Below are 26,110 nucleotides of genomic sequence, written 5' to 3'. Positions count from 1 at the left end.
TCATGTGCACATTGGGCTAGGGGATATCATTCATTTCATAAGCACACATTTAGTGCCATTGAGTTTCGGTGGGCCAAACTGGAAACAGGGTGGCCTTTGCTTCTGAGGAGCCATCTCAGTGATGTGACCTGCTTGGCTGAGAAGATCCGTGCACGAGCTATAGTGGAAGTCTATGAACATTGTCTATGAGCAACTTTCCAAGAAGAGCCAGGGGTGCCGGAGGGAGGGGGTAGAGGCAGGATTTAAATGAGAAGCAAATATGACTTAAATTTTTCTTACACGTAAGAACAATGTGATATTTAAAGGTGAATCTAATCTAACAAAGCAAAGGTTCTCACTTCCAATGAAATAAATGAGCTTTATTATTATTTTTTTTGTTTGCAAGTACTTGATACCTTTATTTGTACTGAATAAAAGTTTTATTGTTGATTATTTTCATTGGACAGGCTGAATTTGTGAATATGTTATAAACAGTATTAAAATGCATTTGTACATCCTACTAAATACAGGGAACATCATCTTTTGACCAGTCATTGTCATTTTTAGGCTTTCCAGGTCTTAAACTGTTTTGTTCTTTGTTTCTTTCTGAGTCACACCCTTAAGGACTTTTGAAATGTCGTCAAGAAAAAGCAGCTGTGAGTGTTTGGCTCCGGCAGACAGGCTCACACTGCCCAGTCTTTGCCAGGGTTACCCTCTGCCTTTCGTGCCACGGGGTGGTCCTCATCGCCCGACGCCAAGATCACCCCATGCCCCCTTTCAACAGCTTCGGCTGTCTACTACCTCCTTCATCCTGAGCTGGCAGGGTGGAATAGAGAGTTGCTGGGAAAAAACTGACTTAAAACTTGAATCATCTTTGATACCTGTTTTGTTCCTCACCTCTGATTGATGGATTAAAATGATCCTTTGGATTCCTGTCTCTGTCCCTTTTCAAAGCCAGGGTTGGACTGTCATGACACGCCCTGTTAGGTACACCCTTGGCAAATCGAGCTTTCTGAAGGATTGCTTGGGTTTCTGAGCAGAGGACGTGAGATGGTTGATTGCCCCGCCCGGATGCGGTGTGGGTGCTCTGCAGTGCATGCGCTCTCCTGGAGAGTGGGAAGTTTCCAAGGTTCTGCTTCCTGCTCATGCTGTTTTATTGAGCCTGAAATTCAGTTTATCTCTACCTATAAAAATCTTACTTGTTATAAGGTCTAGCAAAGACCTTTTTCTTCTGTGAAGGCTTCCCGATCAACCCTAATTTGAATCCTTTGTCTGAGTTCCTAGCACGCTACTCATGAACTGGAGCAGGACTTCTGTGATGCCTGGAAGAAGCTGAGAGGCTGTTTTCATGATGCGATTCCATAATGTTTCATACTTCATGCTTCTATCCCCCTCAACACTTCGCAGAGAATCCCACCTAGAGTGAGTGGGCAAATGTTTGGTAATTGCTTTACTCACAAATTTTTGCAGAATTGCGTGCTACTCTGAACCCAAGAAAGACTGGAGTGCTTAAGCTTCTTTAACTGCTGTTCAGCCAGGAACCCTTACTTCCTTCTGTGTTCCCGTCTACCTGTAGAGTTAGTTGACTCTTTGGAAAATAGCTCTTGGCTTTGGGGATGGATCATGTGTGTTTTAGAGAAGGAAATAAAGCTATTGTTGGACTTTGGAAGGTGTAGCTTTTTCTGTTTTAAAGTGTTTTGCTACTTGGTACTGTATTCATAAGGCCGTGTTGGTGCAAACAGTGTTTTGCATATTTCTTTGCTTTCTCTTTAATACATTATTTTTAGACTTTGGGTGTGATAGTGAAATAGAATCTCTGGGGGTGGGGTTTACTCTGCATTTTCACTAAGACCCCTTTGAGGTGCTTCCAAAGGTGGTGGTGGTTGTGGTCATGACCATGACTGCTCTGAAAACTGATGTGTGTCTGGCCCACTCCTCCAGCCAGTGGACAGCTGTTAACTTGCTTGTGTTCACAGCAAGCCTGTGAGCTGAGCTGCTGTTGTTACCTTCATTTTTCACTGGAGAAAGTGAGGTAGAGATAAATAACTTGCTCCCAGATAACTTTCTTGTAAATGTGGTAAATTTATGAAAAGGATGAGGCATATTTCTTTGACTGATTTTAAAAATCCTACTTTCTCAAGGGTTACTGTGAATAATATGATATAAAGAAGCTATTTCTTCTTATGTATGTTGGCATATCAATACACCAGTTCTATAGAATACTTCAACAGGCAGATCTAAATACGGATACCCTATATTTTACAATTCTTAGTAAAAAAGTAGACACACACACAACTTTGCACATTGAGGAAAACTTAAAAAAATTACACATTCTAATAAACACATGATTTTAAGAGGACTGCTCTTTAGTATAAATAAATACATGCATGTATATGTATACACATATGTGTACATATATATATGCAATATACATATAATATATAGAGATGTTACTTTGTGACCAAATGGAATATAAGACTCCTTAAGCACATATTTTTTGCTTAAATAGCATAAATCTTGATTTTATATTCTGGAATATTCTATTTTTAATAAATTAGATTTATAAATAATAAATTAGATAAGATTATTTCATGCTGTTTGGCTGTGGTCTGGGGAAGCATGTGGTAGTGGTGGTGGGAGGTGCTAATATGTTGGTGTCGTTGCCTGTTCTGAGAATTTTAGTGAATGATTTTAGGTGTTACCTAATGAGTGCTCTGACTTTGGAGACCAACTGAACTAAAAAAGTGTGTTTTGTTTGACTGGAGACATCTTATGAATTATGACTGAGTAGACAAATCTAAATTGAGTTAGTGCCAACTTTTATCCTTATAGCTAAATCTAAGCAGTTTTGACTTTTTATATTTCTCATGTACAAATTTTCTGAACTTCTCTTACTGTCAGTTGATATATAGTCAAGATGAGGTATATCAAGCAGTCAATATAAGACTTTAATTTCTAATGCTATCCATGTAGTGTGGTTTAATTGCTAGACAATCCTAAGAAAAACTGGATAAAAAGAATGCCAGGATGTAAAATAAAAATAGATGTGATGCCATGGGAAAATCTACAAAATTGTCTTTTGTATTAGAAACTGTGTGTGTAATTTTTTAAAATTTATTTATTAATTGAAGGATAATTGCTTTACAGAATTTTGTTGTTTTCTGTCAAACCTCAGCATGAATCAGCCATAGGTATACATATATCCCCTCCCTTTTGAACCTCCCTCCCCATCCCACCCCTCTTGGTTAATACAGAGCCTCTGTTTGGGTTTAGAGACATACAGCAAATTCCCATTGATTATGTATTTTACATGTGGTAATGTAAGTTTCCATCTTACTCTCGCCATACATCTCACCCTCTCCTCCCCTCTCCCCACGTCCATAAGTCTGTTCTGTCTGTTTCTACTGCTGCCCTGCAAATAAATTCTTCAGTACAATTTTTCTAGATTCTTTATATATGCATTAGTATATGATATTTATCTTTCTCTTTCTGACTTACTTCACTCTGTATAATAGGCTCTAGGTTCATCCACCTCATCAGAACTGACTCAATAAATGCTGACTCCAGCATTTATTGTTTGTAGACTTTTTGATGATGGCCATTCTGACCGGTGTGAGGTAATATCTCACTGCAGTTTTGATTTGCATTTCTCTAATAATGAGCTATGTTGAGCATCTTTTCATGTGTTTGTTAGCCATTTGTATGTCTTCTTTGGAGAAATGTCTGTTTAGGTCTGGGTTGTTTGTTTTTCTGGTATTGAGTTGTATAAGCTCCTTATATATTTTGGAAATGAACCCTTTGTCGGTTGTTTTATTTGCTGTTATTTTCTCCCATTCTGAGGGTTGTCTTCTCACCTTGATTATCACTTCCTTTGCTGTGCAAAAGCTTTTAAGTTTAATCAGGTCCCACTTGTTTACTTTTATTTTTATTTCTGTTACTCTAGGAGGTGGTTCATAGAGCATCTTGCTTTGATTTATGTCATCAAGTGTTCTGCCTATGTTTTCCTCTAAGAGTTTTATAGTTTCTGGTCATACATTTAGGTCTTTAATCCATTTTGAGTTCATCTTTGTGTCTGTTGTTAGAAAGTCTTCTAATTTTATTCTTTTACATGTAGCTGTCCAGTTTTCCCAGCACCATTTATTGAAGAGGCTGTCTTTGCCCCATTGTATGTTCTTGCCTCTTTTGTCAAAACTAAGGTACTCATGGATGCATGGGTTTATTTCTGGGCTTTCTGTCTTGTTCCATTTGGTCTGTATTTCTGTTTTTGTGCCAGTACCGTACTGTCTTGATGACTGTAGCTTTGTCGTATACTCTGAAGTCAGGAAGGTGGATTCCTCCAGCTCCATTCTTCTTTCTCAAGACTGCTTTGGCTGTTCAGGGTCTTTTGTGTTTCCATATGAATTGTGAAATTTTTTGTTCTAGTTCTGTGAAAGATGCCATTGGTAATTTGATAGGGATCACACTGAATCAGTAGATTGCATGTGATAGTATTGTCATTTTCACAGTGACAAATTTTATTTATTCCTACCTTTATTCTTCCTACCCAGGAACTTGGAATATCTCTCCATTTGTTTATGTCATCTTTGATTTCTTTCATTAGTGTCTTACAGTTTTCTGAGTACAGTTCTTTTGTCTCCTTAGGTAAGTTTCTTCCTAGATATTTTATTCTTTTTTTTGCAGTGGTGAATGGGATTGATTCCTTAATTTCTCTGTCTGATTTTTCATTGTTAGTATATAGGAGTGCAAGTTATTTCTGTGTATTGATTTTGTATCCTGCAACTTTGCTAAATTCACTGATTAACTCTAGTAATTTTTTGATAGTATCTTTAGGGTATTCTATGTATAGTATCATGTCATCTGCAAACAGTGAGAGCTTTACTTCTTTTCTGATCTGGATTCCTTTTATTTCTTTTCTTCTCTGATTGCTGTAGCTAGGACTTCTAAAACTATGTTGAATAATATAGTGGTGAAAGTGGACACCCTTGTCTTGTTCCTGATCTTAGGGGGAATGCTTTCAGTTTTTCACCATTGAGAATAATGTTTGCTGTAGGCTTATCATATGTGGCCTTTATCATACATGTGTTGAGGTAGGTTCCTTCTATGCCCATTTTTTGAAGAGTTTTGATCATTAATGGCTGCTGAATTTTGTCAAAGACTTTTTCTACATCTATTGAGATCATATAGTTTTTATCTTCAAATTTGTTAAAATGGTGTATCACATTGTTTGATTTGTGTATATTGAAGAATCCTTCCATCCATGGAATAAACCCAAGTTGATCATGGTGTCTGAGCTTTTTAATGTCTTATTGAATTCTGTTTGCTAAAATTTTGTTGAGGATTTTTGCATCTGTGTTCATTAGTGATACTGGCCTGTAGAGAAACATTTGATGAAATTTTATATATTCCTCAAACTCGTGTTCTGAGTCTGTGAGATTTGGGTGTAAGACTGAATGCCTGTGGGGTTTAAATTAATCATACATTTTTCTTCCCCTAACTTTATGAATTGAGGCTTTGCATCTTTGGAACTAGTGATCTGTATGTTTGAGATTTAATGTTGAGGTTAAAAGGTTTACATCTTTTTAATAAAATTATATTTCTTTCTTAGGCATAATTCTTTCTTTACTTAATTTTAGTAAAAGAAACATTGGTTCTTAAGGGGTCTTGATTTTGCTGCTATCTAGCTGTGTGACTTTGGACAAGTAATATATTACTGCTGGACCTGTTTCTCTGTTAAAATGAGGGGTGGCATTAATGTTAAAGCTGTTATAAATGATCTAGTTGAATGCATTTAAGATGATATATAGGCACACAAACACTTGGCCAGTCATCATTGCTGGAGTATGAAACTAGCTCTGTTATGTAGGTGCCTTATCAGTAATGTTGTTCACACCAGAAGAAGCATTCTGTGCTTCCTGGTTCATGATTTTGTTACTATGATAGTAACTTTTCAGAATTATGTCTCTTGTACTATAAGTTAAATTAAATCACTACCATGATGATTGGAATCTTTAGGATGAGTGACATGAACAAGTTTAGAATTGTTTGTCTTATACTGAAGGCTTGATTTTTAAAATATCTCATGTTCTGCAATTTCATTTGACTAAGGAATTTATCTTTGATCTTCTCCCAGAGTAAGGGCATGAATACTCCCACAGTCATAGTCTATAATTAAGTTTTGTTCTGTGAGCTTCATCAGGCTCAATAATAATAAAATGATTGTATATTTTCTGCTTTCAAAATACATCTTGATAGAAAGTCTCAGATCACCCCGCATGTGACAAATCTATTCAAACAATTTAAACTGCCACTGTGTGCTTGCTTCTCTCTTGGGAATCTACCATTCATGCATCTTCATGAACTGTCTTCTCCTCCCACAACCCCCACATTCAAAGTTTTTTATTATAAAACTCCTTGAGAAAGGAGGTTAATGTTGTAGCTCCTAGTGTCCAGGAAAAAACTCTGTTCATCTCTGAATAGTTCTTAAGTGTTATTGCTGCTGAGGATTTGGGATTAAAATTATTGGATAGAATGGAGTAAGCCTGTTTCTAGGATATCAAACTATTTGAGGTCAGTGTGATTAACTCTTAAGACACAGCAGTTTTGGTAAGCTTTGGGCTTTATTCTGAAGGCAGTTTCTCCTGGTTTAACTGTAAATTGACTCCTTACTTTATATTCTCTTGTATGTAATACCTTGTATTAATATCTCTTGTATGTAATACCTTGTATTAATATCTCTTGTATGTAATACCTTGTATTAATATCTCTTATATGTAATACCTTATGTAATATCAGGTTACTGATGGGAGGAACCTGTCAGGGTGGGCTAGAGATACATGTGCACGTGCCTTCATGTGTGTGAGAGGAGGGTGGGCATGGAATCTGAGGATAGGGGTGTGTCATGGTCAGTGTTCTGATCTGAGTCCTGCATGACTGTCTAATTATGTACACTGAGTCTGCACCTCTTATATAGGTGACAATCAGAAACTGTTTTTAATCAGTAATAAATATGGTACCTCAGGAAGATAAGACAGTGTTTTCCTTTTCTTTCCTGTCTTCATTTTAGCTTTATTGTATATTTACTGAAGCTTTACATTGTTAGGGGAAAAAATGTTATTGAATGGGCCAACTTCTAACTGGGCAGAAATGCTACTGGGGATCTGAGGGAATACCTTAACCACAGGTGGGAACAATGTAATATGCCAAATACTTGAGAACTATCAGACAGAGAGAGACTGTGCAACTTAATCAGAAAGCCCAATGATTGAAGACCATATATAATTCACAGGTGCTACAAAGATCAGCTGTAATAATTGAGGGAAAAGGAGCCTCAGCTGGTGCAGAAAGGGGGCAGAGTTGTTGGTGCACCGTAATTGGAAGTGGTAGCCAGACATTTTTCTTGTCAGTACAGAGGATGATGCTTGCAGGCAGGGCGTGTAACCTTTACCTTCTTAATGGTGTGGACTGCACGTAGGTGAATATTTAACAAATACTTTATATAAATATAGATGATACTGTCAGCGTGTTTCCCCATATTATAATTAGTTTTCAGGTAGATTCAATGACAGTTTAGATTTGCGAGTCTGTAGTTTATAGATACATCATTGAATAAATACCATCTTTGTCATGTGTTAACTTGGGTTACAGAATAATTGTGGGAACTTTTTGGAAACAATTGAAGTTTACTTAAAACTGTTCTCTGAAGATATATTTTTTATCCTAGCATTTCTTCTTAAACATGTTAATGACTGCTTGAAAAGAGGTGAATCAAACTCAACTCACTTAATTTTCCAACTTAGAGTCTTTACTCATTATCAGTTAGTGGGTGTGGAAACAATTTAATAAAGTTTGGGTAATTTAGTTTCAGTTTAAATTCTCAACTGGCAATTGGCTGAAAACTCCCATCTGAAGATGTGAGCATCCAAAAGTCATGTTGTGATTTGGCTGCTGTCTACTCGACAGAGGAAGGCCCTGCTGGGAGAGCTATGGAAGAACTGACTGGCAAAAGAAAACCCACGGTAAGCGTTTCCCTTTAACTTACTCTGTGTGTGTCTGTGTGTGTGTCTGTGTGTGTGTGTGTGTGAATCATACCAACCCATTGTATTTGAATTAAAATTTTAGAGCTTTTAAAATCTAGGACAAAATTAATGCCAAGTATTTGAATTTATATTTCTATGATTTACATCTATAATAAGATAAGTGTAAGGAATGGTTTTGTAGATAAGAGATTTTTATAATGCTTAATGTTGATAAGAAAATAATATTAAGTGTGAAAATCAGTTTGTTTCTTATAGTTCTGCTATAGTTAATCATCATTTAAAAATAGTGTATTTTAAATGTTCCTTGAGTAAACTTTCTACCAAACTGAGTTAGTTTCATAGCTGCTCCTCATTCTAAGTAAATGTCATAAATTTTGCAGTGAAGTAGCCTGTTGATTCCTGCTTCCATTTTAATTACATTATAAGATGATAGGGAGGAAGAAAGAAAGTATAATATCAAATAATCAAATACACTGAGTCTGACATTAGGCCTTTAAAATGTATCATTATTACTATACCTCTGTGGAAAATATGAAGTTCTTAAGATATTTATGTAGCCAAAATAAAGTGGAGTAGCTGTTCATAATATACCACAGTATCAAATTGTAGTGAAACAATCTGACCTCTCTCTCCAGCCTTTCACATGTTTGCACTGAGAAAATAATTCAAATTTGGCTTCATTTTTATGTCCTTCAAATGATCTTAAACTTAATAGTTTTATCCTCTTTGTGTTTGGCTCCTGTATACCCCTTTATTTGAATATCTGTGTTCTGTCAGATCCATGATTCATTATAGTAACTGTGGGTAGGATTGGAATTAGTAAATTATAAAGGTTGAAATCCAAAATCAGTGTTTATCAGAGCTTACTTGAGTGTCTCTGTGGACATAGTAGCTTTGTGATAACTGGACAGTGTGATGAAGGCCAGATATTAATAATAGATTGTGATTCTGTGCCAGACTTACAATGTTTGAGATTGACATAGTTTGGGTAATTTTTCTTTTGCAATTAGAGGTGTCAAAATGATGTTAGTTGAATGTGACTGTATTTTCTAGAGCTTAATAACAAACATGTCAGGAATAGCACGTGTGACAAGCACCTCGCACAGCTTCTGTCACCATCCTCAGGCTGACAGCGAGCGTAGTACCCTGGATATCAGTATCTGTCCTTCCTCCACTCAGTCTATAGGTAGTCTGCTCTGTGAAAGGAAGGTGGTGCAATTCAGAACAGAGGCGCTTCCTAACTGCCCTTAAACTTGCAGTGTAGATGGTGATTACAGTGTAGATAAAATTGCAACTGGAACCAATACTTTGGAAAGGTATAAGCAGGTGTGTGAGGTAAGCATGAAAGCAGAGATCTCATATTTCTTTATTAAGGTAACTGATGACTTGTCTTCTGAACTTTCAATATGTATCATTTATTAAATGAATATCTTCTAATTGAAACATGCAGAAACACTGAATTCTAACCATGGAAATTTTTTTCTGCTGCTATTCTGTTTTCTTAGATGTTCTTAAGAATTTGCAGCAAAGCCTCGTTAAAGTCATGTTCTTCTAAGAATTTAATTTTCTGGAGATAATTCTTAACGTTTTAAGATTGAATGCAGTGAATTATGGCCCTGATTTCTTCAGCTGAATTTAAGATTATTAAAATAGATGTCATCCATAAACTAACCACTGTCCTCTCCTTAGCAGCTATTCTATTCTAGTGTCAGGCCAGCACAGGGATTTATTTATCACTCACTTTATACCATTGAGTTTTTACGTGGAGACATTGTTTAATGATAGTATGATTTCCTTAATCAACTTTTATCCCTTTTTGAAAGAAATAATTGTAAAATTTGTTTATTTTATAGCTTATTCTGAAATATGCATATTTATTACATTTTTGAAAATATATATTATAGACCATTTGGATGACTAAACATTTACACTTTTTCTATAGGACACAGTGAATCTTGTCTAAGGGAAGTGATGTTTGAAAAATGATAAAGTTAGTTTGTTTCTAAGTTAGATCTGTCAACAATTAAAAAAAAACACAACTCATTGATGACTCACTTTTCTTTATTCAGCTGATAATATAAACGCAGATTGAATCAGAGCATGCAATCTAGTAAGAACCTAAAATCAAAAGGGTTTACTTTTAGATTAGACATGTTCTTCCCCCTAATTTACTACTAAAATATGTAAGCTATTGAAAAAAATTAAATAACTATAACTGTTTTTCAAGTGGCAAAAATTCAGGCTAAATCTGTTGTTAAGTTCCTCCTCAAGGTTGTGATGTTGACTTCAGTCTCTGCAGTGACTTCTGTTATAATTTTCCCTGGGTATACTCAGAAGGACTCCAGCCTGCCTTTCAAGTATTCTGATTAGAAGGTCTTAGCTCAGCTGATAAGGCAGTTTGTCACTGCTGGGAGAAAGATGTCATTCCCATCCTCCCAAGGGGAGTGTCTAGAGGAAAATGATGCTGGCAGGGCAGCAGACCTTGCAGTTTTCATGACATCACATTTCTGTGATGGCTCTTCTAGGTTCTATACAGTGAACTTTGAGTGGTCTGTGGGCAGGTGGAGAATTGGGCATGTAGTCACATAAAGATGTTTAACCACACACTCACATAAACATCACAGATGGAAGGGGATACATAGCCTTTCTTTTACTAAAATGAATGAAAAATGAAATGAATGAAAAGTGACCCTCATTTCTAAGCAAACAAAAGTCTACTAATAGTCATCACTTTTATGATGGACGTAACTGTAACTTTTCAGTTTAGCCAATTGGTATCTGCTAGGTATGTTGTGATACAGTGGCTTCTGTTCGGGGCTACCACTGTCAGAATAAGTGATTAGCAATGGTGGGAATTGGAAGTTTGAGAAAGGTAAATTTTAATAAAAATTACTGTTTATAATGGTGGGAAGGAAAAAATCATTTTCAGTTCATAGACAGAAGAAGCTTTTAAATGTGGAAAATAAAATGGAGTGCCTTTCAAGATCCACTCTTTTAAGAACCTATGGCAGAAGTTTATAAAGAAGGAATTCTTGCTGATAAAAATCAAAAGGATCATTTGAAGAAAAATTGTGACATCTTAAAAATTAATTTATTAAAAAATGATAAAAATGTATTAAGTCTTATGTAAAATAAATGTTACAAGCAATATTTAGTTGCTACTTTTGGGCACCCCAGGTGGCGCTCGTGATTAAAAAAAAAAAACAACCCTGCCAGTGGAGGAGACACGGATTCGATCCCTGGGTCAGGCAGTTGCCTGGAGGAGGGCAGGGCAACTCTCTCCAATATTCTTACCAAAAGAATCCCATGGACAGAGGAGAAACTAGGCAGGCTGCAGTCAGTAAGGTCACAAAAAGTTGGACACAACTGAAGTGACTTAGCACACGCGTGCTAGGGATCTTTACTAAATGAATATAATAGATGAAAAAGCATATTGCATTCATTCTGTAAATTCTTATTGACAGTCTGCTGTATGTGTCAGGCACTGCACTAGGCATAGGGGGGTGTCATTATAAATATGACTGATGTCACCCTCAGGTTAGAGTCTGTCAGGAAGGGTAGACATTAACCTAGTAATTACAGTAAAGTTGTGACTTTTTTTTTAAAGCATCATTTCTTAAGGATACCTTGAGAATTGATCTATAGTGTGCTCATTATTCAGTTTACTTTTCTTGTGAAATGAGGTTATTCATTTTGACATAAAAATTGAACAGAAACCCTTTGAGAATGGGTCTTAGAAATTAGTAGGGACTTACACATTCTTGGCTTTTGTATAGCTTACTGAAAATAAGGAAACTTGAAGTTTCTAAGGTATCAAGAAATGTGAATATCAGCGGAGCAAACTCATAAAGCCTATCCTGTATGATCGCTTATAAAATTACATGAAGCAGTCTTACATTTCTCAGTTGTGATTAAGAGGTTGGGCTCTAGAATCAGACCAGTTGGGTTTGACTGTTAACTGAGACTTATAAGCTTGCAGCCTTAAACCCCTCTGTGTACAAAGAAAATTTTTGCATTTGTTGATTAATTCAGTTTAATTATCACAATAAGTGCAAGTACTTTAATGAATTATTTTCAGATGAAATATTTGAATTACATTTTAGATAGGTATTTCATAATCTAGTGTCCTTATTTTTGCTTACAATATAGAATTATTTCTAACATTGTAAGGTCTCAGTAAGAGAGAATTATTTCAACACTAGAAGTATCATTTCCCATGACCCTAATCAGTTGGATAGAATTAATCAACTTGGTAAGTTACTGAACACCTACTAAGCTGTCTAGCCCTTGCCGATAGCAGTGTCATGATAGCCAGAAGATTTATGCTGTCACTGTACTTAGGCCTTAGGAAGACTAAAACCATGGAAAGAACACTTAGATGTCAAGCTGAAGATCTGAGACCTAGTTCCTGCTCTGCAGCTAATACATGGAGAGATCACAGATATAGGAACTACTCTAATTGAGGCTATCTCAGATCTCAAGTCTCCTCACTTTATGTGTTTATTATGTGTATATGTGTGCATGTATGCATGTGTGTATGCATATATACACACTATATGTACATATCCATTCCATATTATTGCTCTTAATTGAAATGAAAAGCTAAGAATTCATTTAAGCTTTTTATTTTATATGCTGAGTAAAGATTTCTGTCCTACATGGTATTTTACATGATACTGTCAAGTAAAAATACATTATTGATTTTTATATATACTATTTCAGGGCTTCTCAAATATTCCCATATAAATATGTACTAGTCTATAAAACTTCACAAGGGAAATGTAAAATTGCTTTAGTCTACCTAATTTCAAACTGATTTCCTTGCTATAGGATTAAAATTTTTTTCCAGTAAACATTTCTAGCAGGTACCAAGTTATTTTTTACACCTTTAAACTAGCTTTTTATAAACTAGTGTTAAATAATTATAGTAGTTCATAGTAACTCTGCCCTTTACAGCTGTAAACTGTATCACGAGTTCCCAGAGTAGTTTACTGATTCAAGTAGTATAGCCTTTGAAGGGAGAAGACATAAGCAAGCATGGTTTGTGCTTGTATGTATATACTTTACCATATGATCTCACTGAATCCTGTAAATACCACCTACTCCTGCTAAAGGGGAGCGGAGTGGCCAGAGCTGCTAGTTACAGATCCTCTGTACTGCCTAGCTTTGCCTCAGTGTGGAAGACATATGGGCCCCAATGTGTTCCCAGCCAAGTGAATGTAGGAAGTTGGTTTGTATGTCTGTTGACCTACAGATGATATTGTAGTCATAATTAGAAGAACAGGCTTTTGCAGGTGGTGCCAGTGGTAAAGAACCTGCCTGCCAATTCTGCTTTGAACCGTGGGTCAGGAAGGTCCCCTGGAGGAGGGCATGGCAACCCACTCCAGTATTCTTGCCTGGAGAATCCCATGGACAGAGGAGCCTGGCCAGCTACAGTCCATAGGATCGCACAATCAGACATGACTGAAGCAACTTTGTACACACATTAAGAATGCCAGCTGCATTTTAAATGTTAAAATGTAGCAAGGGCATTAAAAGCAAATGTTTTTTGGACAAGGATATCATTTAAATTTATAAGTTATTTGGAGGAAATACTAACATGCTAACATATGAAAGAAGTCTTAAGTTTATAAGAATATAAAACTGACAAAATTCGTGGAGGATTTGCTTACTGTGTTACCATGTTGGAAGAAGTCTTATCCATCACTAAGAGATCATTAATACAGAAAAAGTGAAACCAAGAATTTTAAAATGATAACATCTCTAATTGCTGTGAAAATAAGACAAGTAGACAGTTCTCTCTCATACTTTAGGGACACTTTATGTGGGGACAGATAAATGGTGACTGTGGTTCCATGGTGGTGGTGATGTGGTGGAGCATGAGGGGCATGTTTCAGGGTATCTCTGCCATATACTTTACCCATAGAGATTAATTTAAATGTTTGAGGAGCATATAAATCCAAATATCTGTGTGGGTGTTAAAATCTTTCACTTGAATACTTGAGTACATACTGTGAATAAAATATTATGCTGTTTTATATTTTGCACAGTGAGGCTGTAACACACAACCTCCTGTCACTTAGCTGAGACCAGTCAACCTTATTCAGAGAAAAGAATATCGGTTAAAGGAGGGGTCATTTGAATCGGGATAGTTTTGAAAATGCAAACCCAAGTGTAATATGTACCATTAAAATTAGAAGGCAGCATGAGTTTATTGAGATATGAAAGAGGTAAAATATCAAAATACTTTCCTTTGCATTGGTTCAGTGTACCAAACAAACCGTAATATCTTATCTTTGTTTGTTAGGTGTACAGATTGTTCTGTTTCTCTGATATTTTGTTTTCTAAAGTACCTTTGGACTAGAATTTACACATATATACAGTAACAACATATGCAAGTCAAATTTAATTTTTAAATGACTATTTTACAACGTGGGTGCATCCGTGCCAACCACAGGGCAATCTGTGCTATCTTTTGCACCCTTGCTTTGTACAGGGTGAGCATGTTCGATGTGTGGCAAGGCAGTAGATAATAGTTCTATTTTTACTTAGACTGTGTTTGTCTTAATAGATGATATTCTAGGGGCCTGGGTTTCTATAATTATGAAAAATTTCAAACATGTAAAGGAATAGAGACTAGTATAATAAACTCCCTACACTTGTGGCCCAGATTTAACAATTAGAAATTTTTGCCACAGTTGCTTCATCTGCCTCTTCCTGTTTTCTCAACTATTTTGAAGATTCCAGACCTCAAGTCTTTTTTACTCCTACCTTCTTCAGTGGTCAACTCTTTTATAAAAAAGGACTTTTTGAAAGTTTATTTTATTGGAATATAGTTGACTTACAGTGTTGTGGTAGTTTCTGTCATATAGCAAAGTGATTCAGTTACCCATATAAATACACGCACATACATACCCACCCACACACATATATATATATACACATTCTTTTTCATTTTCTCTTCCATCAGATATTGGATATAGTTCCTGTGCTATACAGTAGGGAAAGAAAGACTTTTTAATGTAACTACAATACCTCTATCACATCAAACAAAATCAACAAAACTTACTTGTATCAGCTGATGCTATGTCCCTATTCAGTCCCCCATGCTTTTGATTCAAAATTGTCATATGATATTTGGGTCGTTTGTTCAGAATCCACACAAAATCCTTGTCGTGTTAGGTTGTTAGGATGGCTGCATAGTTAAAGTCTTTTCTTCCTCACTACCTACGTCCCTCCCTCCTTGCCTCTCCCTTCCTCCTTCCCTTCCTCTCTTCATCTCTCTTTCCTTCCTGTTCTTGACTCATTAAAGGAGCTGGGGAAGTTGTCCCATAGAACAGCCCTTATTCTGGATTTTTCTTGTGGCTTCCCAGTTAATACATTCCATTGACCTCTACATTTCCTGCAAATTAGAAGTTAGTTCAAAAGACCTGGTTAGATTCAGGTTGAGCTTTGATTTGAGGGTTTAGGTGGGGTGGACAGGAATACCTCATACATGAAGCTGTGCCTTTATGCTGAATCACATCACAGAGCATGCGGTGTCTGCTTGTCACACACTTCGCAGTGCTAGAATTGGTCACTGCCAACAGCCCAGTCTCTCCATGGAGCCTTTCCCCCTTTCCTCTTGCAGTTTCATCTGTTGCTGATTGTTTCTGAATCACTTCTATCATTAGGGTTTGCAGGATAACAAATATTTTAATCTGCTACACCATCCACATTTATTACTAGAAATTCTTCTAAGAAGAATTTTCCCTTGTAAACTGTGACTTTTGATTTCTCTGAAATAGTTCATCCTAGAAATAAACCCAGTGCTCTTAATATCATCTCTTAAATATCTAGTTTACTATCCAAGAGTAACTTTAGGTATGAAGATCACATAGCACTGAAGTGACCATGTAATTACAGGAGTTTTATAGAGTAAAGATATTTCTTACTTGTTTTTTATGAACAGTGTCAGTATTAGGACAACTTTATATAGTTAGCATGTACAGTATTGATCATTTAGGAACTGGGACCCTTTTCTGCCAAGTTCTACTTGGTCAAATGTATTTCTCTGTGCTGAGTCATGAGTGATTAGTTGAACTTCAGCAAGCCAAACAGTATCACAGGGCAGAGTAGTATTATATAGTTGGGTAGCATATAAGGGATGATCTAATATTGCTAGATTTATAAACTTAAATTCGGGAGCAAAACTGTTATTTTTAGTTTATTTAACAACCACCAGTAACTACATTTAATACTGTTAACAAAGTAAGAAAAAATAAATATTTCACTTTTAGATGACATGACTGATTAAGAAAACCTATGGCTTTAAAGCCATTTTTATAAACAGGAAAAATAAAGTTCTGGATATACTGTATCTTTATACCAACTGAAAAAACACTGGAAAAAGACCCCCACTCAGAACTGTAACAAACAAAGCATGATACTTACCAATAAATTTGAGAAGGATGTTAGACCTTTTGAAAGAAACTTAAAACTTTTAAAAGCATCTTAAGATTTAAATAAATGAAGAGAAACTATGTCTTAATCTTGAGAATTGTTAGCAAATTACTTCACTATAAGCAATTAATAGATTTCTCAGTTTACTTCTAGCTTTCAGATTTTCTAGTGACTTACTTTATTTGATAGTAATTCAACAGGGAGGATAAGTCTCATTCTACTACATACTGGGAAACTTTTAAAACATGAGTGGTTATGATGTAAGAACAGACGTGTAACTCAGATAGTAGAAGAGAATTCTCTGCCGCTTGCAGATTTGGACAGAAGTTTTCCTTGAGCCCCTGACTTCTTGGTCAGTGAGAACTGAGAGAAATGCCCTTCATGCTGTGACCTCTGCAAATCCCTGTCCCTCACGACCTCGGCTTTCTTGCCTCCATGGCCACTGTAATTTCTTTGCCAGTGTCAATACAGATGGAAAATCAGTCCCTTCTATTGGATTTTTATTTTTTTGCATTTATTTTAATTGGAGGCTAATTACTTTACAGTATTGTAGTGGTTTTGCCATACATTGACATGGATCTGCCACGGGTGTACATGTGTTCCCCATCCCAAACCCCCCTCCCGCCTTCCACCCCATCCCATCCCTCAGGGTCATCCCAGTGCACCAGCCCCGAGCACCCTGTCTCATGCATCGAGCCTGGGCTGGCGATTCATTTCACATGTGATAATATACATGTTTCAATGCCATTCTCCCAAATCATCCCACCCTCACCCTCTCCCACAGAGACCAAAAGACTGTCCTATACATCTGTGTCTCTTTTGCTGTCTCTCATATAGGGTTATCATTACCAGTTTTTTTTTAAAATGTAGCATTCAGTGAGTTTAGAGACTCAAGTAGGTGCTATAATCAGCAAATTTTATCTTAATCTTTGGGCAAAACGTTACTGTCCCATTCATGTCCCGCTTCTACTCATTCTTTACTAAACTAATCCAGTTGCCTTTGTTAGAGGGATTCTGAAAAGTATTTTTTCTGTCTTGTAAAACATGGATTACAGGAGTGTTATAAGGAATCCAAATTTAGTCCCGTGTACTTACAACAACTTAACTATTTTTCATTATAGGAGAGGCCACTTAAAGGATATTCATTCAATGGTATTAGGTAGTGGTATAACTGCAAAAGAGATAAGACAAGAAAAGGCATTCATCCATACTTTATACAACCAGAGGAATTTTTTTAAAAAGTAGCATGGAAAATGCTTTTACATCTCATATGTGAAGCATTAGTAGAACTCACCAAGGTAAAGTATACCCCTGAATATTAAAAAACTGTTTGTTGGATCAAAATATTATAATTACAAGGATCACTGGAAGTTGTGGAAAATATCTGAAACAGAAGTTACAGAGGAAGTGATAACATATATGACAGTCTCGTATTATTGCAGAATTTGCAGGATCCTAACATAGATGTGAGAAAAAGCATGACAGATTATGAGAACAAAGAAATAAGAGTAACATGAGGGGAAATATTTACCTATGCACTTACCAAAAAACTACAAATTATGACTTGAAAATACAGATTTTTCTAGCCCTATTATATTAAAAGGGCTAAATTTTCTTAAAAGGAATCTAATCTTGCAAGGTAAGCAGTAACACCAAACTCTTGGGGAGTGATTCAGGCATGTGTACTCAGAGTCACAGTAATGTTTAAATATTTCACTTGGGAATTTAGGAAATAAATATTGTGCTAATTTTAAATCATATATGTAGAAAGATGCCCAGTTTAGAGACTAATTATAGACTAATTATAGGACATCACTGTAAAATATTGCCTTTAAATAATAAGTTTTGACAACTCTAGAACAACTGTCCAAGAGAACTTTTTGCTTTGATGAAAATATCCTATGATTTACACTAATATCATAGCCACTAGCCACACACATGGCTATTGAGCTTGTGAAATGTGGCTGATGCACCTTAGGAACTGAATTTTTAATTTTATTTAACAGCATTTAAATTTAAATACTCATGTGGCCACAGTATTGGGCATTGCAGTTCTAGAAATGTGGAGAAATGTTAGGTATAAGTGAAAATAAACTAGTAAGTTTACATACCATGATTACAAGTGTGTATATACTTGTATGTACATATGTGAAGTGGTATCCACAGTTAAAATATCTATGTTAGATTTGAAGGAAATGAGTAATTTTTTAAATGCTAACTAGAAAATCAAGTGAAAATAATGGCAGCACTCCATGCTTGTGCTGTTCAGTATGGTAGCTACCAGCCCTATGTGGCAGTTTAAATACAAATTAATTTACACTAAGTAAAAATTAAAACTTCAGTCCCTCAGTCACACTGGTACGTTTCGGGTACTCAGTAACTGTGTGGCTAATGCTTACATTTGGACAGAGCAGACACGGAAATCAACTATTGCAGAACGTTCTGTTCTACGTGCTGCGGAGAGAGCCGACGGGAGGAATGTGCAGGAGCAAGTCCTTGATAACTCAACTCATCAGTCAGCCTTGAAGGGCACTAGTGAGTTAGAACTGGAAATGCGGGTCAGTGAAAAGTATAAGGAACCGTATCAGAAGACGCTGCTTTCGTAACCCAGATCAGCATCCCGTAAAGTGCGGGCAGTGGATTAGTGATGGCTCTCCTGGCCCTGACTGCCTGCTTCCTCTCAACCTCAGTACTAGCCTAGAACCTTTTATAGCCATGTGATACTTCTGTGTCATCTGAGCACATCACCTGTCTCACCTCATTGAGGAAGCTGCCTGGAGAATCCCCCTGTGGTCTGAGCTGAGTAATAGCTATGAGCTATGGGAAACATTAGTCAGGATGAAAAAGAGAAAGCAGATCGCTTACGACAGTTGTGTAAGAAACTGTCACAATAATAATCTATAATAATCTATACTTGCAAGTGAAATTAAACGCTGAACACTAAATATCCAAATGTAGTAAACTTAAACTTCATTCCTCCTGCTTTTGGAGATGCAGCAAAGGATCCATCACCCTCTAATGGGAACCAGGATTTTAAAGAAGCTCCCAGTCAGGTCCTCTGTCTGGGGAACTTATGTCCTCTCTTGACCCTCCTGGGCCTGGGATTCAGCCAAGTAGTGGAATCTTTTTCTTTGAGCAGAATTTTCAATTTTATGTTTTCCTTTGCCCCCTTTAAGCTCCTTAGTTCTTTGTAACTGTGTTCACTTCTGTCCCCAAAATTAGTTTCAAAGGTTTCACAACATGTCCAGAATAGAAATATTGTTATAAATTCAGTGAATTTCTTAAGTTTTGTTTTAAAATTTCTTCCTTTTTTCACATTTAATCCTGATGCTCAGATATAAGATATTATATTGAATTCTTTGTGAAATAGGGAAAGCTCTTTACTACTATAATCAAGGCATGATCTGTCAGCTAAAACTTTGTTTTACTGGTAAGCATCAGTCCTAGATTTACTGCCTGTTTTCTTATTGTGGTTTTGGCTGTATGTTTAACAGTTGCCTGTGCCCTGAGGTGAAAGGCTGTATGGGCACCGTTCCATTTAATTTGAGGGCCGGTTCTACAGTTGTAGAATTTGGGGTCAAATGAAATCACATATTTTGTAATAGTTTGTTCTTCTAGTAGCTTTGCATTTTTTTCTTTTTTTTGAGTGGAGGGTAGTTGCTTTACAGTATGGTATGGATTTCTGTCATACATCAGCCTGAATCAGCCATGGGTATACAAGCCTTGCATTTTTATTAAAAAATGTATACAACATATACATATTTAGTTCTTTATCAATATGATTATTGTATCTGTTACTGATTTCAGCATTTCTTCTTTTTCTCCCTAATTTATCAGATTTGGAAAGAGTTGTAAAACTACTTGAAAGAAATCAATCTGTATTCTTAGTAATAGTCTGTAAGTGACAGGAAAGCAAATAAATGAATAATACTCAGCATTTCCTATTTAAATTTTGGGTTTTTTTGAGATTAAAGAAAACATAAATATTTGCTTGAAATATATGTATGAAAATCGTACTGATAGAATGGCATCTTCCGATTTCATTTTAAAATTATGCTAATGATTTACTTAAGCATAGTTATGCATATATTGATAGATAACTATTATCACTTGGTTTATGTAGATCTCTTCAAAAGAAGAAAAATAATACTAAAGTATTAAAAAGGCATGTTTCCTTTCACTTATATTAATATTCTTAAAATTGATATTGCATAATGTACTGTGAATGTACAGTGTGCGATTTCCACCCCTTTTCAGGAATTTGGCTTGAAATAATGTATTTGTAACATTTCCTCATAAATATTTTAAGATACAACATTTTTAAAACATTATATTCTTGTTATTTAATATGTGTTTAGGAATGTTGGTGTTGTTAATATTGTTTTCAAATAATACAGTTTCAAACTCCTTAGAACACTTGTAGGCTTCTAATTGTTTCATTTGTGTAACTTTCGACCTTGAGAATATTGGCTAATTGGTTAATATTCTTTCTACTTACCAGTTTTATTTTTAGTGCTTACTATGTGCCTGGAACTATTTTAGACTGTATAGGTAATCAGTATAAAAAAGTAAAAGCACCCCAAATCCTTTTCCTCCAGGAGCCCACATTTAGTAGATTGTTTCACGTATGATTATGTGGCATTTAACTCAAAGGGCCACTTCTCTATTAATTTTCAGGAAATTCATGTCATCAAACAGAGACAGGCAGGACGAAATTTGTTTGTTCTTTTTAACTCATTGCTTTTCAGTGAATTTAGCTCTCCTGAGTATTTTAATGGCATTTACAACTGTGATCATTTGACAACCTAGAGTTTTTCTGTATTTTTCTCATCTCCCAACTGTTAGTTCAGTGCAGAGGAAGAACTTGAACTAGTCACTCAAGGTTTAGGGTTTAAAGAGAAGTCATATTCTTTAGGGAAAATACTTTTTGTGAAAGAAGAGAATAGGCTTTTGGAAGACTCCTGATTTTATCTAATTTATTATTTCTTCAGAACCTACCATTTGTATTCTAGATAGATAAACTTGAACCACATGGCAAGATCTCAGTGTAATATTTGACTCTTCTCTTCTCTTCAGGAAAATCTTAAACTTCCACCACCAGAAGATTAAAAAGAGGTCCCACCTGCGCCGGGAAGGCTCTGCAGGTCTTTCCAGTGTTCTTGGAGGTGTGGGCTGTGAGCCCTGGTCACTTTGTGTCAGCCTCCTTGTTCTCTGAAGGTAAGCACCGAGATATGCTCAGGGCCAAGGCTTCTGCAGGACTGGCTTTGGAATGCTCCGTGGAGGCCGGGAAATGCCCCTCCCTCTCACAGAAGAGGGGCGAAGGCCGCGCCTGTGGGCAGGACACCACACACGCTGTCAAGCAGAGATGGTTCTCCTTGTTGAGAAGTGCACACATCTTAGAGATGTGGGGCACTTTTTGTTTTGTTTTCCAAAAATTCCAGTTAACAGTATAACTTGTCTTCCACTTCAGTCTGCATTTAAATCAGCTTAATAACTACCGTCGTTGAGCCTTCATCAAAAACTCTTCTTGGATGTATTAAGATTTGCATTCAAGAATTTTGACACAGTGACAGCATTTAAGCAGTCTGCTTAAATTGATGTAACCAGCTTTGAAGATTTGCTTTTCATGATCTTCTTGAAGCTTACCTTTACTTCAGAGAAAGTCCCTCAAACCATTTTTTGAATCTCTGCTAAGCTTCAAAAAGTGTGAAAGCAAATGTCTTCTTACTCTTTAATAGGTATGTGGTCATAAAATTCATGTCAGATCGTAACAGGCCATCAGGAGACCTAATGTCTACAGAACATTTCAGATTGTAATCACCAGGACACTGGTATTTATAATGAGTACTTGGTGCTGATGAAGAAATTAAATATCTTTATCCAATTTTATTCATCTTTTTTTAAAGCTCTTAAAATGATCTTGGAAACTTTAGTTCTAAAAGATTTGAACTTTTTATGAACTATCAAATTTGGGAGAAATCTGCTGATTTTTGTCTGGTTAGCCCTGTCTTTGGTTTATGATAATTTTATTTTCTTTTGAAAGCAATTGTTCTTCCTATATCTGTGTAATAAAAAGATATTAAGAAGGGAAAGTACACTTTGTGTTTGCTGTTAGAATGAGTAAAAATACAGCTGAGGCCTTTATGAAAAAACCTTGAGTATCAATTTGTGTGTGTGTATGTAGTTGGGGAGTTAGAACCAGTATTGCTTATTATAACTACAGGCATCTTTGAAAGATTTAAATCTACTTTGGAGATGATATAGGTTATATTAGTGAAAAATCAAGGTTACTAAGAATTTGGAAATAATCTCTATATAATTTTCTTTTGATTTTTAACTTGGGAGAACATGTTAAATAATTTTAACTTTTATAACAGCATGGAACAGAATAGACAGATCTATTAACTCTTTGGGTCAGTTGAGAAAAAAATTCGAGTTGAAAGTCAAACCAAGTGAAAGTGTAAGGTGGAGTATATAAAAATAAACAGGTATTACTTCTTACCTAAGCTTTAGCTTTTATAGAACTGAATTTTTTTATTCTAAAAAAGCCTCCTCCCCCAGCCCCTGTCATTTTTGAAACAAGCTTTGTCTTACTATAGTATTGACAACATACTTTTTTTTAACAGTATACTTTTTTAAAAGAAAAATTTATTTCATAGTTCTAGAACCAGTGCTCTAATTTCAAATCCATTGTTGTTCAATTTTCCATTGCTAAGTTGTGTCCAACTCTTTGTGATCCCATGGACTGCAGCATGCCAGACTCCACTTTCCTTGAGTCTCCACTGTCTCCCAGAGTTTGCTCAAATTCATGTCCATTGAGTTGATGATGCCATCCAACCATCTCATCCTCTGCCACTTCCTTCTCCTTTTGCCTTCAACTCTCCCCAGCATCAGAGTCTTTTTTCCAATGAGTCAGCTCTTTGCATCACGTGGCCAAAGTATAGGAACTTCAGCATCAGTCCTTCTAATGAATATTCAGGGTTGGTTTCCTTTAGGATTGACTTGATTTGATCTCCTTGCAGTCCAAAAAGCTGTGAAGAGTCTTCACCAGCGCCACAGTTCAAAAGCAGCAATTCTTTGGTGCTTAGCCTTCTTTATGGTCCAACTCTCACATCTGTACATGACTACTGGAAAAACCCTAGCTTTGACTATATTGACCTTTGTCAGCAAAGTAATGTCTCGGCTTTTTAATACTCCTTTAGGTTTATCATAGCTTTCCTGCTAAGGAGCAAGTGTCTTTTAATTTCATGACTGTAGTCACTGTCTGCAGTGATTTTGGAGCCCAAGAAAATAAAATCTATCACTGTTTCCACTTTTCCCCATTCTGTTTGCCGTGAGGTGATGGGACCGGATGCTATGATCTTAGTTTCTTGAATGTTGAGTTTTAAGGCAGCTTCTTCATTCTCGCCTTTCACCCTCATCAAGAGGCTCTTTAGTTCCTCTTCACTTTCTGCCATTAGAGTGGTGTCAGCTGCATATCTGAGGTTGTTGATGTTTCTCCCAGCAGTCTTGATTCCAGCTTGTGCTTCATCCAGCCCTGCATTTAGCATGATAGACTCTGCATATTATTAAAAAAGTAAAATGACAATATCCAGCCTTGTCATACTCCTTTCCCAATTTTAAATCAGTCTGTTTTTCCATGTTCAGTTCTACCTGTTGCTTCTTGACTCACATATAGGTCAAGTCATGTAGCATGAATGTAAAAAATGAGGACCTTTGAGTCTAGTCCTTCTATGTCTAGAGCATCATAAGTACAGTCTTCCCAATAATTCTTAATAGCTTATGTCACCCCAATTTGTATTATAGAACAAAAACTATTGTTCTGTTATTTTGATGATATACAGGAGTGGACACCTGACATGGTAGTACTGAGAGATTCTTCCAGTGGAACTAGGGTTTGGCAGATTTTATTTTTATATGCAACTGCACCTACTTTATCATACACACACTAGAGTTTATTTCTTCTTTTGCACATAAGACCTTATCAAATACCAGGTTTCTGATTTGTCTCTCTGTTATATTTGGATGCTGTGGTGGTTTTTTTTTTTTTTTTTGACGTACGGAAAGCAGTCTTTGCTAGAATTTCATTTCCTCGTTATGGTCATGTGCCCTGCTTACTCTCATGCAAGACAGAAGTGAGAGGCAGTCCTTTGTTTACTAGTGTTGATTTTTTGGAGAAAGAACAGTAAGGAAATTCTAGACCAGTCCTCTTCTTTGAGGCATGTAGACCAGCTCTGTCCAGTAAAAATATAATGCAAGCCACAAATACGAGCAACATGTGTAATTTTAAGAGTTTTTTGGTAGCCACATAAAAAAGGTAAAAGAAGTGGGAAAAATTACTTGTGATTATATTTTATTTAATCTAACATATCTAAAATATTATTATTTCAACATGCAATTAGTACAAAAGGTTATGAGACGTTTTACCTTTTTCACACTAAGCATTCAAAATCTGGTGTGAATTTTACATTTATAGAACGGTTAATATTGAATTGGCCTCAGTTCGAGTGCTTCCTAGCTGCATGTTGCTTGTGACCACCACGTTGGTGCAAATCTGGACTGAGAGTGGAAGGCCTACTCCAGCACCATCCTGGGTAACCCTGTGAGCCCCTCCTGGGTTAGAGTGTACAGAGTTAGCAGAAGATAAAAAACAACTCAGGATGCCCAGCTTAATTTGAATTTCAGATAAATAACAGATAAATTAGTGTGATTATGCCCCTGCTATGTTTGGGATATACTGAGAAAAAAGTATTTTTCTGAAATGCACATTTAACTGTGAATCCTGGTTTTTAGCTGGCAGTCCTTCCCTGGTTTGAGTGGAAGACACCAGTCTGCAGGACCAGAGGATAGAGAATCTTGCCCTCTGTGGATAAGTTTTATAACACTCCAAAAATCAGTATGCAAACCAGGAACTATCTGTAGCCCATTTCTTCCTAATTCTCCAAGATGTTTAAGAGACAGAAGAGGGGTTTATATATGACAAGGACTCAGTCCTTGTATAGCTGAACATTTAAAATCCAAATTATCACATTAAGCTGTAAGGTTGATTAAATTTTATAAATTGAATGATTAGTTACTTGAGTTCATAAAGGAGAGCTTGTCGAAGTCGAACAACATATTATGAGTATCAGACCTTATGAAAAACCACCCACCCTTGCTGATAATCTGAGCAGTTTTTAGGGTCCTGGCTGTTTCAAGTTACCTTCTTATGTTGGCTACACTGAAGCTGACTCTGCACATGACTCTCGAGTTGGCAGGCATTAACACAAAATACTAGGTTGCTAAATGCCAAGATATGATATTTAAGTACCTGTAATGCTCTGCTCTCTAGTTGACCATGGAACGTCACTCTGATCAACAGGCAGTCAGTTCTTACACCTTCATCGCTCACTCCCCCTCAGGGCTTTTTTTTACAGAGGAATAGCTTTCCATTCTTATTCTTTAACATTTATTTTACATATTATTTATTTAGTTAGTTTTAAAATTTTTTGGCTGTGGCATGTGGCACACAGAATCTTAGTTCCCCAACCAGGGGCTGAACCCGTGCCTCCTGTTGTAGAAGTGCTCTGTCTTAACCTCTGGATCACTAGGGGGTTCTTTTCTTGAACATTTTTTAATGTTGCAGTTTTAATGCCAGTTTTGAAGCATGTAAC

The 26,110-nt window shown here is 36.3% G+C and overlaps 1 protein-coding gene across 8 annotated transcripts in view; it reads left to right on the top strand.

Moving 5' to 3' along the window:
- The window catches only part of ZEB1 (zinc finger E-box binding homeobox 1), a 190,165-nt gene that overhangs the window by 40,184 nt on the left and 123,871 nt on the right, over window positions 1–26,110 (top strand). The window contains exon 1 of one of the 8 annotated variants that reach the window (XM_070472145.1): window positions 21,566–21,674. The exons of the other annotated variants lie outside the window; for them this stretch is intronic. The gene's annotated coding sequence lies outside the window, so the exon portion shown is untranslated. Of the gene's footprint in view, window positions 1–21,565; window positions 21,675–26,110 lie in introns of those variants that run through there. 8 annotated transcript variants of the gene reach the window in all.

This window comes from Odocoileus virginianus, chromosome 9, assembly GCF_023699985.2.
Source record: "Odocoileus virginianus isolate 20LAN1187 ecotype Illinois chromosome 9, Ovbor_1.2, whole genome shotgun sequence".
NCBI classification, from domain to species: Eukaryota; Metazoa; Chordata; class Mammalia; order Artiodactyla; family Cervidae; genus Odocoileus; species Odocoileus virginianus.
The sequence above is the reverse complement of the archived record's forward strand: the minus strand, read 5'-3'. Positions and strand labels throughout refer to the sequence as shown.